The sequence below is a fragment of the Strix uralensis genome, chromosome 37 (genome assembly GCF_047716275.1).
Source record: "Strix uralensis isolate ZFMK-TIS-50842 chromosome 37, bStrUra1, whole genome shotgun sequence".
Lineage (NCBI taxonomy): Eukaryota > Metazoa > Chordata > Aves > Strigiformes > Strigidae > Strix > Strix uralensis.
In genome coordinates, this window is record NC_134008.1 from 1,667,633 (window position 1) to 1,686,307 (window position 18,675).

Sequence of the window (18,675 nt, forward strand, 5' to 3'; positions counted from 1 at the left end):
CCACCATGTCCCAGAAGGATCTGTTAGGGACCAAGGACCGAACAAAGAACTCCCTTCCTGATTGCACATGTCCATGCAGACAGCAACTGGTCTTTGATTTCTCTTCCTGGCACTGTCCCACCTGCAGTGAGACTGATGGCTGATGCCATCCTGGAGAGGAATCAGGAACTGCCAGGAGACCTCAGGGGAACTTCCAGGGACAGTGTGTGAGTCTGGGGGGACAGTGAGTGGCACCTCATAATGGGAGTGACCATCCTAGTTGGAGGACGAGGTGAACCAGAGGACACCATGGGCTAACAAGGGCCCTGCAATTTCTGAAAAGGCTGTGAGGAGCCAGCAGGCAAAGGGCCACAGGACTAAGAGTGGTTCAGGACAGCCTCTTGGAAAGCACATGGGCTGGATCTGGTGCAGCCCTCCCTTGCCTTTTGTACCATTGCAGACACCCCATAGTCCTGCCCAGTCCCGTCTTTGGCCCTTGAGCCATCCAGGGAAGATGGAAAGGGCCTCAGCAGCAGTGAACTCCGTCTGGCTGGCTCTGCTCCCCACCCCCACCAGCGTGGCCAGTGAAGGGTCACCCCATGTCCCCAGGGCACCATAGTCCCCTTGCTCTGCAAAGCAGCACTGCAAGCTTGGGGCCCTGTGGGGACCATGGGGACAGAGCCAGGAATGGCTGATCAGGTCAGCACGAACACATTCACATGGGGAAACGCTCTCTGGGAAGTACGGATGTCGCTGGAGAAGAGCAATCGTGCATTTCTGTGCCTGCAGGGAGGAATCCATGAAAAAGAGAAACCTCTTTCTGCAGGCAGCAATTAGTGCAGGCTGCTCTGTCACCTGACCAGGACTCTTGTGCTGATCTGTGGACAGGGGCGGACACTGAGAGGGCACAGTCTGTCTGTGGTACCTGGGTCCTGCCTCTCCTGAACCTGAGACCAGGAGTCCTGCAGTTTCACTGACCTCCATTTCCTCATGCCATGGTGAACCTCCATCCCTGGGGGTATGGGGAGGCTAAGACCCCTCTCTGCCCCCCAGCAGCTGCTGAGTCCTTCAGAGGGGCTGGGGTTATGGAGTGAGTGCCCAGAGCTCTCCAGCATCCTGCAGCCCAGACTGAGGTCCTCTGTGGGGCTAAGATGGGGAGTGGGCAGTGGAGATGGGAGTAGCTGGGAAAGGGCTTGTCTGGGCTGGAAAGTCCCCAGGAGAGGACAGCACCAACATTAGCTGAGCTGTGTGACCATTCAGGGAGAGGACACGCTGCAGTGGGTGTGTGGTGCAGACCCAGATATCATGGAAGGAAGCTGAGACATGCAGGTGCAGGAGAGAGAAGGCCTGTCTGTGCTCTTGGTGGCATAGGTGTAACGACAAGGGACTGCTCAGGTTTCCTCTAACTCCTCGATGTACACTGGTCTTCTGGTCAGGATCACTGAACTGTGTGATGAAGGCTAAGAAAAGGATGAGATCAGCTTTAGATAGCTAGAGGAAGCACTGCAATTTTAGGCCCTGGTAATCCCTGGGGACTTTGAAGACCATGGACCTCTGCTAGAAGGTCTTGGTTGAAGGGAAGGTAGAAGGTAATCCCTGAACCAGCATGGTGGGAATGCTCTGCTGGGTAAGTTTTTCACAAGAAGACAAGGCCGCACTGGTGGAAGATGAGGAGGGCAGCTTTGGCAGCAGTGCGAGTGTGGTGCTAGGGTAGAGAACCCTGAGGGAAGTGAGCAAGGCAAATTATAGCAGTGCTGAGCAGAGAGGAAGGATCACCTCCAATAACCTGCTGGCAGTGCTGAGTCAAGGGGGATGAGAACTCCCTTGTCTGGTCGCCTACACTCCTCCTAATGCAGCCCAGGATGCCGTTGTCCACCTTTGCTTCAAAGGTGTGAAGCCAGGAGAGGACAAGACTTTGGGGAGACTTAACAGCAGCCTTCCCATACCTTCTTGGATATCACAAGAAATCCTCCCCGGGCCTAGTTTGGCTTCCTTTGTACCCTCATTTGGTGTTTTTGAGGTTTTCTCCATGGGGATTCCTACCTTGGTCAGCAGTTCCATTAAACCAGAACCTCCTTCTGTTATCTGCAGTGTACTCTAATTCCTTTGTCAGAGGCACCACAGATCTGGTGAGCCAACTGTACACACACATTAACCACTGGCAAAAGAGAGCTTCACTGCCAGGGGACCTTGAGAAACTCTGGGATTTGGCAATAAAAGACTCATGAAGTTTAACAAGGAGAAGATGCCAGCCCTTTCCTGGGGGCAGAATAACCCCATCTATGAGGGCAGGCTGGGACCTGAACAGCCCGGGTCTGACCCTCATGAGAGTCAGTGGTGCATGGTAACCATGAACAAGGACAGCTGCCTACAGGGCTGCATTAGGAGGAGTGTGGCAAACCAAACCAGGGCGTTATCATCCCCCTTGACTCAGCACTGGTGAGGCCACCTCTAGACTGGTGTGACTGGGGGAGAGGCTCCCTGTTCTGGAGGAATGGAGAGGAAATGGAGAAGCTCCAAAGGAGATCTGCCAGGGTGGGGTTTGGGGCCTTTGTGGAGAGGCTGAAGGACCTGGACTGCTTTAGCCTGGTGAACTGGAGGCTCAGGGCATTACAGCAGTCACCTCCACCTGCTTGAAGGAGAGTTTTCAAGGTAAGGGAGCTTTTCTTGGTAGTGGGAAGAGAAGGAAACCTCAACAAAGTGCAGCTTGGAAGGTTCAAATTGGAGTTGAGGAAAAAGAAATCTCAATCAAAGGGTGGCATTGTGGTGTAAGAGGTCACCCAGAGGGAGTCTGGATCAGCCTGTGGCTTTGTGTTTCAAGGAACAGCCAGTGAGTGTGGAGAGACATCAGTGAAGGTGTGGAGATGCCATGATGAGAGCTAGGTAGGAAAGAAAGATGGATGTCAACAGCCTGAAGGGGAAAAGACACATGAAGGGGACAGTAGAAGTAAACCTGCAGCAGAGACGGCTGAGGGCTCTGGAAGGGCTGAAAGGCCACACAAGGCGAAGCTCTTTATCCCCTTGGTCATGGCAGTTGCCTCTGCCGTGGAGGCCTAACAGGAAAAACCTTATTCTGAGGCTCTGGAATATATTTTCCTCCTCGCCCCTTCTTGGACAGGCCAGGATGTGTTGTGCAGTTTTCCTACACTTGGCATTGCTCACCCTCACACCCCCTGTCCCCAGGAAGAGCCCTGAGCCACACACGAGGGACAGGATCTGCCTTCCCCGGGCCTGAGGGTCAGGGCTTGGACTTTCTGCTTCATAAAACAAACCAAGGAGTTTTGCAGCATTAGAGCCACCTGCATGGTGTCTTTGGCTACCTGCAATCACAGCATCCAATTATCTGCTCTAACGAGTCCCTGGAGAGGCTTTGTCAGTAGTGGCCCTCAGTGGAGCCAATCAGTGCTTCAAGGTACTTTGGGATTGATTCTGACTTTGACTTCTTGAGTAGTTTGCTCAGTCTCCTCTCAGTATCTGAGGATCATGGACATGGGGCCAAACACACCATGGGGCTCATTAAAATACAGAATGTCCTAATGAGTCATTTCTCTTGCTGTAATTTTCTTCAAGTCTTCAAGACTTGTACAGCTAATTGAATTAATTTCATAGTGTAGCTAAGAATGATGATTTCAAAGTGCACCTAATAAATATTATTCTTTTTTTTAAAGAGCACATTATTTTACTTTGCAGGTTAGAGAAGAGGTGACAGCAGCATTCTCTGATTGATATTAATGCAGAGTATCTCCTCGGAAGTCTCCTGGTCAGTCCCTTGGGGTCCAACACAGTATGGACAATCTTTGTCCTCACCTCCCATCTCAGCATTTCTCTCATCAGCCGCCTGGGACTTGCATCATTTCTCCTTACATCAGATTTCTCCACTGATCTCTGCAGCTGGAGGTTACAGCTCCTTTGCACAATCTCCCACCTGCTCTCCCTAGAGAACTGGCTGCACACGGGCGCAGAAGGATTTCAGCTATTTTCAGGCAAGGAAAAGTCAAGCATAATCAAATTTCATATATAATAAAACACATTCCTCTCGCAGAACTTAACTACCAGCTGGCTCCGATGAGGTTGCCTTTCTACAAGGGGTAATCTCATGAGAAATATTTCAGGTTGGCAGATAGAAAAAGGTAGATACAAACATAATGAAAGAGTTGGCTAAGGAGACAATTAGTCTACTGAAAGACAGGCAAGCTTTTAACTGCCTGAAGTTCAAAGCAGCAGCTCGCAAGCTGAGAGGAATCTGAATGAACAAAAAGTAAGGGCATGAGAAAACTAACGGCTAATGGAAAGGCCCTTTTTCTAGAGAGTCTGCATCTGAAAAGATGACTTCAGAAATGGTCATTCTATCGGGACAGGTGAAAATACATAAAAGATTAAAGAAATTAGATACACCATATAACAGCAGAAAAGAGGCAATGAAGTTACAGGGGAAGACCAATATTTCTTTGGAAAATCCCTTTTGAAAGGTCACGGGATTGGGAGAGGTCTCTTGTGAGTGAGGACAAGCCAATGTTGCACCCACCTTTGAAAGAGGTCAGAAGTGCCACCCAGGGAACCACACAAGCTCTATTGGGTGAGGAGTGGCCCTTCAAATGAGTCCTCTTGGGTGACATTTCTGGGCATTTAAAAGAGAAGACTGTGTCCAAATGCCATCAGCATGGACTTCCCAAGGGTAGATCATGGCTCACCAACCTGATTGCCTTCATGGTGAAGTAACTGCATTTGTACGTGAGGGGAGAACAGTGGGTGTCATGTACCTCCACTTCAGCAAGACATTGGACGTGGTCTCCCTCAATATTCTCATACCCAAGTTAGGCCGTTACAATCTGGCTGGGTCATCAAAGAGATGGGTAAAACACCAGTTGGAGGATGAGGCTCAGAGAGCAGTGGTGAAGGGGTCACCACAGGTGGGATATACTGGGGCATTCTGGGGCAGCACAGGGGACTCTCCTGGGATCTGGGCAATTTAACAATGGTGTCTATGACCCAGTGGAGATATCTCAGGCCATGTTTGTCAATGACACTAAATAGAGAGGACCATTCCTGTGCCCTAGGGATGCCATTCAGATGAAACCTGCCAGGCAAGAGGACTGTCCTGTCAGGAACTTCATGAGACAGAAGATGGACAAAGGCCACATCTTGCACCTGGGAGAGACTGACACCCTGCAGTGCCAGGAGAAGGGGACTGCCTGTCTGGGGAGCAGCTCTGCAGACAAGGCCTTGGTCGTGCGGGGGGACACCAAGAAAACACAATCCAGAAATGGTCCACACAATCCAGCGTGACCTGGTAGCAAAGGCAGTCAGCGACGTCCTGGAGCATTTAAACAGGAATCCTGCCAGAAGAGTGGAAGAAGCGATTTACTCCCCGCACAGCACACATTCGACTACCTGTACACTATTGTATCAGTTTTGGGGCCCCCAGTTCAAGGGTGCTGGGTCTGGCTGGAATGGGGTTAACTTTCATTGTTGCAGCCCTTATGGTGGCTGGTTTTGCATTTGAGCCTAAAACAGTGTTGATCACAGAGCTGTGTTTTGTTTGTTGTGGAATAAAGCTTGCAAAGCATCAAGGTCTTCTCTGGTTCTCACTCTTCTTTCTCCCAGCAAGCAGCTGGGAGTGGGCAAGAAGTTGGGGGTGATGGGACACAGCCAAGACATCTGACCCCAACTGACCTAAGAGATATTCATGGAATCATAGAACCATAGAACAGCTCAGATCGGAAGAGACCTTGACAGGTCATCTAGTCCAAGCTTTTGTGGGAAAGGGAGCCTACATGAGATTGTCTAGCACCCTGGGCAATTGTTTCTTGAAAACCTTCAGTGATGGGGACTCCCTTGGGGAGTTTCTTCCTCTGAGTGACTGTTCTCACTCCCTTGGACTAGCTCCAGTCTCTCTACATCTTTCATTAATTGTGGGGACCAGAACTGGACACAGTACTGCAGGTGTAGCCTGACAAGCGCTGAGTAGAGTGGGACGATCCAGTCCCTGTGCCTGCTAGTAACACCCCTGTGGATGCAGCCCAGGAGCCTGTTTGCTGTTGGTGCTGCAGCATTGCACTGCTGGCTCATCTTCAGCTTGCTGTCCCCCAGGAACAGGTCCCTTTCAACAAGGCTGCTTCCAGCCACACAGATCCTGGCCTGTACTGGGCTTTTTGGTTATTCCCACCCAGGGGCTGGACATTGTTAAACTTCAGGCTAAATCCCTTTATTAAAATTCATCCTGTTCGTGGTGACCATTCTTCCAAATTGTCAAGGTCTCTCTGTAAGATAGCTGTGCCTTCTGATAGGTCCACCTCACCACCCTCTGTAGTGTTGTCAGCAGATATTGTGAGGGTGATTTCAACCCTGTCATACAGAAAATTTAGGAAGATGTTGAACAGTGTGGGGCCCAGTATCATTTCATGGGGGATCCAAATTGTTACAGGCTTCCAGCCTGGGTAATAAGCATTGATCACCACCCTCTGAGTGCAGCCTGTTAGCCAATTTCCTACCCACCTCACAGAGCACCCCTCCAATCTTTATCTTGTCCATTTGTCCAAGAGAAATCTGTAGGAAACAGCCTTTGCTGAAGTCCAGGTAAACAGCATCCACTGCTCTCCTCATGCTGACAGAAGGTTTATGTTGTTGAAGAAGGCGATCAGGTTAGATTGGCACAATTTGCCCTTGATAAATCCGTGTTGGATTTTCCCAATCACCTCCTCCATTTGATTTGTGATAGCTGAAAGTTTCCCCAGGTCAACCCCCAAGACAGTTTTCATTGCCGCATCTCCCCACGGTCATGCTGCTTTGGAAGTTCCCCCAGAATCCGACCCCTGCCCAGACCCAGCTGTGTTCCATGATGGTCTTTGCAGACAGTCTTGCTCCCGGGTCTGCTGGGGTCTGGGCCAGGAGAGAGGTTGGGCAGGGCTGGCCATTCCCTCCATCAAGGCACTGACACCAGCAGGAGGATGGAGATGGTCTTGCAGAAGACTCACCCATAAACCTGGAGTGAGCAGCCAGTGCTGGAAATGGCCAGTGAGAGAGGCTGGGGGGTGATGAAGGCCCTGGGCCACCTTCCTGGTCTGTCCATGCCACCAAGGGCACAGACCACCCTCTTCTCTCCTGCACCTGCATATCTTCAATCTCTTCCAGAAGCCCTGGCTCTGCACCACAAATGCCCTGGTGTGAGTCTTCACCCTGCATGGTCACACAGTGAGAGTTATATGCTGATGGTTTTCATCCTCTGGTACTTTCCATCCCAGCCCAGCTCCCTCCAAGCTCTCCCACCTCCCCTGTCCTCTCTCCACCTCTCTCCCCAGCAAAGCCCAGTCTGGGCTGGTCCCAAAGTAGTGCGCACTGCAGGGTGCTCTGGTCACTCACCCCACAGCCTCAGCCCCTCTGAAGGGCACAGCAGCTCCTTGGGGGCAGAGAGGGGTCAGCCCCAGAGATGGGAGGCACAAGGAGAAGGACATCAGGGGCACCCTGCGTCCCCTGCTCTTCTCTTCAACAGATCCTGAGGGGTCTTCAGCCATGCAATCCCCTCTCCCCAGATCAGCACAAGAGCCTTGAGCTGGTGCAGCCAGAAAGGTGTTTTCATTCCCCATTCATTCCTGCCCTGGTAAGGATGGATGTAAGACAAAGAAGTTGTTGGTTCATTATTTTGCAGAAAGACACAGAGTGCCTGAGTCCTCATTTAGACAATGTCCTTGTGTCACACAAGGTGGGTGGATTCTTATAGAGGAGGGAAAGACTAATGGAATTTCTTTGTAAAGCACATCATCACAAATGGAAAAAGTAAAAAATAATTATTTATAGAAGGAAAGACATGCTTGGGCTGTCATGAAATACACAGGGAGTCATTTGCAGAGAAAGGTTGACAGTCTATGGCTGCTGAAAAATGTCCAAACGGTTTCCTCAAGGCATCCTTGATCTCCCTGTTCCTCATGCTGTAGATGAGGGGGTTCAATGCTGGAGGCACCAACGAGTACACAACTGCAACCACCAGGTTCAGAGAAGGGAAGGAGATGGAAGGGGGCTTCATGTAGGCAAACATGCCAGTGCTGATAAAGAGGGAGACCACGGCCAGGTGAGGGAGGCACGTGGAAAAGGCTTTGTGCCGTCCCTGCTCAGATGGGATCCTCAGCATGACCGTGAAGATCTGCACATAGGACACCACAATGAAAAGAAAACACCCAAGTTCAAAGCAGGAACTAACCATGATAAGCCCAAATTCCCTGATGTAAGAGTGTGAGCAGGAGAGCTTGAGGATCTGGGGGATTTCACAGAAGAACTGGTCCACAGCATTGCCTTGGCAGAGTGGTAGTGAAAATGTGTTGGCCGTGTGCAGCACAGCACGGAGGCACACAGTGCCCCAGGCAGTTGCTGCCATGTGGACACAAGCTCTGCTGCCCAGGAGGGTCCCATAGTGCTGGGGTTTGCAGATGGCAACGTAGCGGTCATAGGACATGACGGTGAGAAGAAAATACTCTGCTCCAAACAAGAAAAGAAAGAGGAAGCACATCCCAAGAGGGAAATGGCCCTGTTGCATCAGAGGGAATTGGCCATGGCTTTGGGAACAGTGGTGGAGATGGAGCCCAGGTCAAGGAGGGAGAGGTTGAGGAGGAAGAAGTACATGGGGGTGTGCAGGTGGTGGTCACAGGTGATGGTGGTGATGATGAGGCCGTTGCCCAGGAGGGCAGCCAGGTAGATGCCCAGGAAGAGCCAGAAATGCAAGAGCTGCAGCTCCCGTGTGTCTGCAAATGCCAGGAGGAGGAATTCAGTGATGGAGCTGCTGTTGGACATTTGTTGGGGGACTCTTGAAAGAGGAGAAGACATTGATAAGTTAAGGCATAATTCTTTGGGTCAATCTGATAGTATTTCCCAATAAATCCCCTCAAAATTACTTCTCTTTCTTTGGGGGGACTTCATTCAACTACTTTTTATGAGCTCATATTTCTGCTGCTGAGTGAGGGCACTTTCTGTGTATGGAGAAAAAACAACATCTCTCTCATTGCTTGCAGCCTGAATGTGGAGGAGCCCTGAGGGACAAAAGGGCTCCCTGTGCCCGTGTGCTGGTCACCATGCAATTGAACTTTGCTTTTTATACCTCTCTCCACCACAGTATGATCTCACTAACAACGTACACGAAGAAGAAACAGGACTTTGTGAGTTTGGAAGTGTCCAGATTCACAGTCCATTTCTCCAAATTGTTCTCTGTTTCCCCATGCAGCTGAGCAGAGAATGAGGCAGAGGGGTGACTGGACCCTCTTCTCCCTGTAGCTGTCTGTGGGAGCTGTTTTTCTCCAAATCTCCTCACTGTCAGTGCTCACAGCACCCATCCCACCTGCTGTGTGCTCAGCTCTGCCCTGCAGACCCCTCCTGGCAGCAGGGCCCTGCACAGGGGTATCTCTCTGTGTTCAAGCTCTGATGGGAACATCAGACCAACCCTGCTGAGGCTGTAAAGGTGACACAGGCTGTCTGCAAGCCATGTGGTCTTCCTTTTTCATACACCCAAATGTATTCACCTCTAAGTGAAAAGGGTTTAAATTTTCAGAACCAAGAGAAGAATTTTCATGTCCAGTTCTCCACCCAGACAAACATGAGCAGGAGACAGAAAACACAGGCTCTGTCCCCTTCAGGGAGTGCATGCTTTGATGTGCTTTTATAAAAGCTGCCTCTGTCAATGTCCAGTGGAGATCTAGAGCTGTGAGCAGCCCTGACCCACTCCACACCCTCTCCACAGCAGAAGGACCCTGCCCTGCCAGGGGTCTCTCCTTCCCACCACAGCTTCTCCCCACAGAGCCATGGGGAGCTCCCCGGGCAGGCTGAGTGCTGACCCTGGCAGGCAGCAGAGTCCCTGCCCCAGCACACAGCCCCTGGGCTGCAGGGACCCTGCTCTGAAGGACAGCCCTGGGAGCCCCTGGCTGTACCAATGGCTGCACATCCCTGCAGCCGTCCCCAGGAGAAGGCATCCGCCATGGCCTGTCCCTCTGACAGTGCAGCAGGGAAGCCCTGCTCTGGAGCATGTCCTCCTCCTCTGGACAGGAGGGAGATTCCTGGCGGCTGTACAGACTTGACCAGATCCCTCCATGAACTGCAGCTGCATTGCCCTGCACCCACAGACTTACTGTATCAAGGGCTGGGAAGATTTCTCCTCCTCTGAGCTCTCAGCATCCTCCCACTCTCGTCTGCCTTTCCCCTCTCTGTGGCCAGCTCCTCTGCCCTCGGTGCCTGCAGACAGTGCCCTCAGCCCTGCTGTGCTTTGCAGAGGAGCTGCTCCTGGGCAGAGCTGTCTCTCTGCAGCGCTGCCCACTTGCCCTGAGCTCCCTCCGCCGCAGGAGCCCATCCCAGCTTCACAGTAGAATGTAAGCCCCAGGCATTTTAATGACCCCTCAGGTGGGTTTGATGCTGAGTCCCTGAACCTCTGACAGTGATAGGAAGATGAAGATGCCTGTCAAGAAGTCAAACTCAGATGAAAACTACAAAGTTACTTAGAGTTTTAGTGGGTCCCACTGAGGACCATTACTGACACCACCACCACACACACACACACACACACCCAAGGGCTGTTAGAGCAGAAAACTCCAGAAAGAGATGACAGGTAAACAAAGGTTATGTCAAGGTGGCTCTGATGCTGATTAAACCTGGAAGTGTTACTTTAAGCCAAAGGGCCAAAGCCTGACCCCCAAACCATGGGAAGGGAGATCCTGTCCCTCACACATTCCTCAGGGCTTTTCCTGGGGCAGTGTGATGTGGGGATGGGCAATGTCAAGGGCAGGACTGCAGCACGAGTTGTCCTTGTGGTCCTCTCCTTTGTGGGGCAAGGATGTAATGAGGTCTCGGTGAACAAGGTGAAAGTATCGACTGGCAGGCCTTGTTTGCAGAGACAACAGCAACAGACAAGGTGATGAAAAGGTCAGCTCTGTTGTGGGCTTTCAGCCTTGCCACAGCTCCCAACTGTCTCTACCACAGTCTCTCCTACGGTGACCCATGCCTGCACCTCTTCCCTTGAAGACTGTGGACACCCAAAACTCTTCTCACTCTGACATCTCACTACCCTCACTGATAAATCTCTGTCCTCCCAGGATCTTCCTTGAAACTCAGAGCCATGGGCTGATCCAGACTCCCTCAGTGTGGCCGACTGCACCACAGCACTGCTAGTCTAGTCTCAACCTCCCACAGTGCACTTTCTGTCACTCTTCTTTTCTCCTGATTTTTTCCACTATGAAGACAAGTGCCACCATCTCAGAAACCGCCCTTCAAGCAGTTGCAGTTTCTCGCTGTGCTGCTCTGAGCCACCACTTCACCAGGCTGAAGAAGCTCAGGTCTCTCAGCCTTCCTCACAGGCCATGCGCTTGAGCCCCCAAACCCCATCTTGGCAAACTTCTTCTGGACCCTCTCCAGTTCCTCCTCACTTGTCCAGAGCAGGAAGCCCCACAGACGGACACACTAGTCCACCAGTGGCCACACCAGGGTTGACTCGAGGGAGATAATTACTCCACTTGTCTGGGCGGCCACATTTTTCCTCATCAAGTCCCATATGCAGCTGGCCTTGTTCATGGTGAGCATGCACCACTGGCTTGTATGGTGTCCCTGGTAGTGCCCAGGTCCTTTTCCTCAAGGTCTTTGCTCAGCCTGTCAGGTCCCAGCTGGCCCTGATGCATGGGGTTACTCTTCCCCCCTGAAGCAGCACTAGCTCCTTCTCTTTGTAAACTGTAAGAGGTTCCTGTTGGCTGAATCCCAAAGTGTCTCAAGGACTCCCTGGACTGAAGCCCTGTTTGCTCAGGTGTTTCTGCACAGACAGATCACCCTGATGATGTTGTCTCTTACAAGATAGCAGTGTGAGGAGTTACAGAGCACCTTAAACACCAGAAGGATGTACTACTTTAATGGAATTGCTGTCCAATGTATTATTAACCACACCAGCCATCTCAGAAAGTTACAGAGCAAGGAAAGCTAGGGCAGTAAGAAAAGAGAAAGTAGAGTTTGGCTGTTTGGGTGGCAGGGTATAAGGATGATCACAAAATGAAGGTCTCTGATGGGGGAAAAGATAACGAAAACAGAAGGTGAAGCAAAGGACAAGATCAAGGCAATTTGGGGGTACGTGTCAAGCAGCTTTGCATCTGAACAGCAGTGACTGATGAAGGACAAGAAAAACACAGATGATGGGAACATAATTATATTTGACTTATTTCATGCTCATAGGGAACCCAAGTGCTTTCCCTACCATCGCTAAATGTGTGATAGAAGGAAATGCACAATTACTCATGCTGGAAGGGACCTCAGGAGGTTTCTAGGCTGATCTGCTGCTCACAGCAAGGGCAGCTGTCAGGTCACACCAGGTACCTCAGGGATATATTCCTGGGTTTGAAAACTTCCAAGGGTTGACATGACACAACCTCTCTGGGAAACTTGTTCCAGGGCTTGACTGTCTTCACGGGTACAAACTTTTTCCTCATTTCTTTCCATGGATGTCCAGGATGAGAGCATCACACACAGCAGGGAAGAGTCTGGCTCCATCTTGTTGATGAACCCCTGGGAAGGGTGAAAAGACTGTCAATAGGTCTCACCAAAGCTGCCTCTTCTCCTAATGTAACAAACCCAGTTCCTGCCCCCTCCCGTAGTGACAAGTCCAAGCATGTAACTGCATGCCTAAGATATCCAGGGCTCTTCAATCCTACTCCATTTTATTGGGTTTGCAAGGGACCTCAGGGACATTAAACTATCTTTACCCTCACGCTGTGAATGTCTGCAAGTGCCATGTCCGCTGTTCATCCTTTTGTAGTCCTGACAATGCCTTCTGGGGACTTTGTCTGAGATCCTTGGTGAGTCTGAATCTCGGAGATCCTGAGAACCTTCCAAGGAAGTGCCTGTTGCTGCTTCGTAAGGATAGTCAGAGGAGACCTGGACTTGTGGCAAGCTGCCAGAACCCTCTACCAGGTTCCAAAGAGCCCTGTCAGCTCTCCTTCATCCAAGGGTGCATTGCGGAGAGGCTGCTGAAGCTTGTCAAGCCCTTGGAATGTTACCCCAGCTGCTCTTTCACACGAGCACCACTGATACTGCCCCAGAACACCTGGAAAGTGTCAGGCATGATGACATGACCCTGGATGTGATGATCAAAGGCATGGGGACACAGGTGGTGTTCTCCTCAATCCTTCTGGTGAGGGTCAAGGTTGGAGAAGAAGTGGAGGTAGACCGTTTTGGAATTGTTTGTGCAGCTGGTGTCAGCAACAGGGTTTTTATGACTATGAGACCCTTTCTAAGGATCAAAAGCTGCTAGGAAGAGAAGGGAACCATCTGATTAAGGGGGGCAAAAGTGTCTCTGACAACAGGCTGGCCAACCTGGTAAGAGCATTAAACTGGTAATGGCTGGGGAAGGAAGACAGTGACCAAGTGAGGAAGTGTTGGATGGTACTGACAAGGAAAGGGTCTTGCATGATGAGAGCAGAAGGGAGATGGTAATTAGCAACACTGAGCTGAGAAGGAAACACCTCAAACATATGCACATAAATAAGGAGATGCTACAGGACAGCACCATGGAAATGATCTCTTGCCCTTTCTGGGAAATCAGCATGGCTGGACACCTCTTTTGAGTGCTTGCACAGTAATTCATGCAGTGTGGAGAACAAATGAGAGGAATTTGAAGTCATGGCATTTACAGAGCCCCAAGGACATTTAGATTAATGGAGCTGTGGTTCACAGCTCTCACAACTGGAGTGTGATGATGGGTGGGTACATGCTCTTTAGAAGGAAAGGCTGAGAAGGCGAGGAGAAGGAGTTGCTGTTACTGTGAGAAAGCAGTGAGAATGCATGGTGCTGTGCCTGAGGAGAGGTGATGAGTCAGCTGAGAACCAGTGGATTAATGGACAGAGCAACAAGGGTGACACTGTAGTGGGTGTCTGCTACAGGCAATGGGGCAGACTCAGGAAGAAGTAGGTGAGGCCTCTTCAGACATTCCTGGGACAGCTCCTTGTGGGCAACTTGAAGCCCCGGATATCTGCTGGAGGGGAAAGAAAGCAGGACACAAGCTATCTATAGGGCAGCAGAGATAACCTCCCAAGACTTCAGTGCCTTCTTTGCCTCATGCTTTAATAATACTGACAGACCTTGGGGTGCTGGTCCTCTGAGTTGGAGGACCATGACTGTGGGAACAGTGACCTTCCATTGGTGGATATTGAAATCGTAAGGGATCAGTTGTATCAGGTGGATGTTCATGAGTCCAGAGGGCCTGATGGGATTCAACCCAGAGTACTGAAGGAGCTGGCAGATGTAACAGCAGGAGCCCTCTCCATCATCTGCCAAAGCTCTTGGGAGTCTGGGGAGGTCCCCACTGACTGGAAGCCAGCCAGTGTTGTTCCAATTTACAAAGAAGGGCATGAGAGAAGACCCAGGACACTACAGACCTGTTAGTCTCACCTCAATACCTGGAAAAATTATGGAGATCATCCTGGGTGCTATTGAACAATATTTAAAGGAGAATGCAATCAACAGACACAGTCAGCATGGGCTGACAAAGGGAAAGCCCTGTTTAACTACTGTAATATCCTTCGAGGATACAGTCATCCACCTACTGGATGAAGGGACAGCAGTGGATGTAGTTTTTCTGGACTTTAATAAGGCTTTTGATACCACCCTTCACAGTACCCTTCTGGACAGCTTGTGCAACTGTGGGGAGAGCATGGTGTGCTGGGTGGAGAGATGGCAAAACTGCAGGACTGAAGGGATTGCATTCAGTGGGGCTGCATCTGTCTGGGAACGGGTCACCAACAGTGTTCTTCAGGGCTCAATTCTAGGGCCAGCTCTGTTGAATATTTTTATCAATGATCTGGATGCAGGATATGAACGCACCATGAGCAAGTTTGCTGATGATTTCAAACTGGGATGTGACTTTCCTGAGGGACATGAGGCTTTGCAGAGGGATCTGGATAGAATGGAGCATTGGGCAACCATAAATGGGATGAAATTTAACAAGTCCAAATGCTGGATTCTGCACCTGGGATGAAGTAATGTCAGGCAGAAGTAAAAACTGGGAGAGGAGTGGCTGGAGAGCAGCCCTGCAGAGAGGGATCTGGGGGTGCTGGTCAGCTGCGGGCTCAAAAGGAGTCAGCAGTGTGCCCTGGCAGCCAAGAGGCCAGTCAAGAGCAGTGATCATCCCGCTGCATTCAGTGTTGGTGTGGCCTCACCTTGAGTATTGTGTGCAGTGCTGGGCCTGCAATTTAAGAAGGATGTGAAGGTTCTTGAGTGCATCCAGAGGAGGGCAAGAAAGCTGGTGACAGGGCTGGAAGGAATGTCTACATTATCAATGACTAGATGATCATTGTACATCCCTTCCAATTGAAATAGTCTTTTCTATTCTATTCTGTTATGTTCTATTTTACACTATGCTATTCTATTCTACTTGTTTAATCCAAAATGTCACAGTTCTGTGACAAGCAATGGATCTACAGCTCTTCCTGGCAGTGCACATTTGGGCCGCAGCACCTCAGCAGGGGCACCAGGGTGGAGACCAGCCTTCTCCCAGGGAAACCTGAGCAGTTAGTGCTGTGCTGCTCTGTGCTGCTGCATGTACAGCGCAGTCTTCACGCCTGTGCTGTGCTGCACGGATCCCTTGACCACAGGACAACCTCAGCAGCTCTTTGTCACAGAGGAGCCTGCAGGCAGGTCCCACTCTGTACCGCCCCTTATGCCACCTGCCTGGCTGTGCCTGTACCTAACAGTGATACTTCTGAGGTGATACTTCTGAGGAGGCCAATAAAAATGGTCACACATTTCATGCTGGTATTCATTGTGGACCAGGATCTGTAGAGACACAAGCATACCCACGTCCCCAAGTAACAAGGTCCCATGGGCCTTCCCACTTACAGGAAATAAGATCCTGCACTAGGACTTTGGCATGAGGAACAGATACTTCGTTCGAGCTCTGTAATGACAAAAAATGTGTTAATATCACAGGGTTATTGGAATATTGTGGGATGGTAAGATGATTCAAAGTATACATTGCTTTAGCAAGACGGCTGTGTGGCATCTCTCCTTGCATTCCCCCTCTTTGTTTTTCAAGCAATCGCTTGAGACTAGCATGGGTACGTTCAACAATGGCTTGTCCTGTGGGGGAATGAGGAATGCCAGTTACATGTGACACACCTCATTGGTGTAAAAACGTCGCGGGTGCGGGCTGCCACATATCCTGGACCATTCTCTGTTTTAATGCTATGAGGGATGCCTAAAGCTGCAAAGGCAGATCTCCAGTGCGAGGAAACATCTCGACTTTTCTCTCCTGAATGGGCGATGGCCCATACTGCTGTGGAAAAGGTGTCACAGAAACATGCACATATTTCAAGTGTCCAAATTCAGGTATATGAGTAACATCTGTTTGCCACAACTGAAGGCTCTGTAGACCCCTAGGGTTAACTCCTAGCTGAGGCACAGATACGTGTTGTTGGCAGTCTGGACACGAAGTTGTAATGTCTTTGGCAACAGAAGAAGTCAATTCAAACTGTCACAGAATCACAGAATCACAGAATCAACTAGGCTGGAAAGGACCTTGAAGATCATCTAGTCCAACCATTAACCTAGCACTGCCAGTTCCCATCTACACCATATCTCTCAGCGCTATATCGACCCTACTCTTAAACACCTCCAGGGATGGGGACTCCACCACCTCCCTGGGCAATCCATTCCACTGCCTAATAACCCGTTCTGTAAAGAAATACTTCCTGACATCTAGTCTAAACCTTCCCTGGCGCAACTTGAGGCCATTCCCTCTTGTCCTATCACTTGTTACTTGGTTAAAGAGACTCATCCCCAGCTCTCTGCAACCTCCTTTCAGGTAGCTGTAGAGGGCGATGAGGTCTCCCCTCAGCCTCCTCTTCTCCAGACTAAACAACCCCAGTTCCCTCAGCCGCTCCTCATACGACCTGTGCTCCAGACCCTTCACCAGCTTCGTTGCCCTTCTATGGACACGCTCGAGTCATTCAATGGCCTTTTTGTAGTGAGGGGACCAAAACTGAACACAGTAATCGAGGTGCAGCCTCACCAGTGCCGAGTACAGGGGTAAGATCACTTCTCTGTCCCTGCTGGCCACGCTATTTCTGATACAGGCCAGGATGCCATTGGCCTTCTCGGCCACCTGGGCAAACTGCTGGCTCATGTTCAGCCGGCTGTCAATCAACACCCCCAGGTCCCTCTCTGACTGGCAGCTCTCCAGCCACTCCTCCCCAAGCCTGTAGCGCTGCTGGGGGTTGTTATGGCCCAAGTGCAGCACCCGGCATTTGGCCTTATTGAACTTCATACAGTTGGCCTTGGCCCATCGCTCCAGCCTGTCATTGTAATGTTCTGGCACCTTGGTGGAAAAAGGCATGAGAAGTCACAGCTTGTTGAAATTTGTCCGGAAGAGGAGCAGCCGAAGCTGGGGCTGCAAGAGCATCAGCTTGTGCATTCCCTTCATTAGTAAACCCTGGCAGTCCAGTATGGCTTCGGACATGTAGCATATAAAAGGGTTGTGACTGAGATTGCAACTCATGCCACAAAGTCTTTAAAAGAAAAACCAGATTCTTATTGTTCACTTCTTTTAAAAGAGATCTATCTAATCTCTTAACAACATCAGCTTCATAGGCGGAATCTGTAACTATATTTAGTGGAACATGAGGAAATCTTTGACAAGCCATTGCAACAGCTCGGAGTTCCACTAACTGAGAAGACCCTTCTCATCTGATAAGGTCTTGCGATTCACCATCCTGCTTCCATGTAACAAGTGCTTTTCCAGTCTTTCTGGACCCATCAGTAAGACAGTAAGGCCGGAAAGTGGCACCGGGGAAACCAAAGGACGTTGCACAATTTGCAATTCCAAATGCATTTTCAGAAGTTTATGTGATGATAAGTGAAATAATATTTTCCCTGAAAAATCCAACAGTGACATTTGCAGATCTGTACTGTTTGCTAAACACCAATCAAGATAGTCATTTTTTATAGGAACCAGAATGTTTTTTGGATCTTGGCCTGTTAATTGCACACGTTGACGGCCTTTATAAATTAATTTTGCTACTAATTCTATGTGAGTGCTTACTGTTTTCTTTGGTTGATAAGCCAAAAATACCCACTCCAATATTAACAGCAGGTCAGTGAGTTGGTCATCCCACTGTCCTAGAATGCCTATTGGGTGATTGTTGTTTAGCATGACATAAAGATTAACTTCAAGCTGGTCATTCATCCTATAAACTTGCTTATTTGCAACAGCGTCGGCAACAATACTCAAAACAGCTTTTGCCTCTGGGGACAGTTGTCGAGCTGAAAGTAGGTCTGAGTCTCCCTTTAAAAGGTGAAACAGTGGAGCCAAAAGGGCATTTGTAATGCCCAGCAAGGGCTGTAACCAATTGATTGAACTCAATAATTTCTGCACATCATTCAAAGTTTTTACTTCATCATTAATTTGAATCAGTTGTGGCTGGATAGTGTGATCTAATATTTTCACCCCTCGATATCTCCAGGGCGGCAGTGTTTGAACCTTTTCAGGGGCAATGTGCAAACCATATATTTCCAGCGCCTGCCGTAAAACTGGCATCACTTCCTGCAAATGCATTTTTGTTGGTGCAGCTGTTAAGATGTCATCCATGTAATGATAACAACATACATTAGGGAACTGTTTCCCAACTGTTGAAAGAGCTAAGGCAACATACCACTGGCAAATGGTCAGACTGTTTTTCACGCCCTGGGGCAAGACCG

At 49.9% G+C, this 18,675-nt stretch overlaps 1 long non-coding RNA gene and 1 pseudogene across 1 annotated transcript in view; one reads left to right on the plus strand and one right to left on the minus strand.

Annotated features, from left to right (window-relative positions):
• LOC141937094 (uncharacterized) overlaps nucleotides 1-18,675 on the plus strand; it is a 786,032-nt gene that overhangs the window by 550,043 nt on the left and 217,314 nt on the right. The gene's annotated exons all lie outside the window — the stretch shown is intronic.
• On the minus strand, nucleotides 5,546-12,719 carry LOC141937076 (olfactory receptor 14A16-like; annotated as a pseudogene).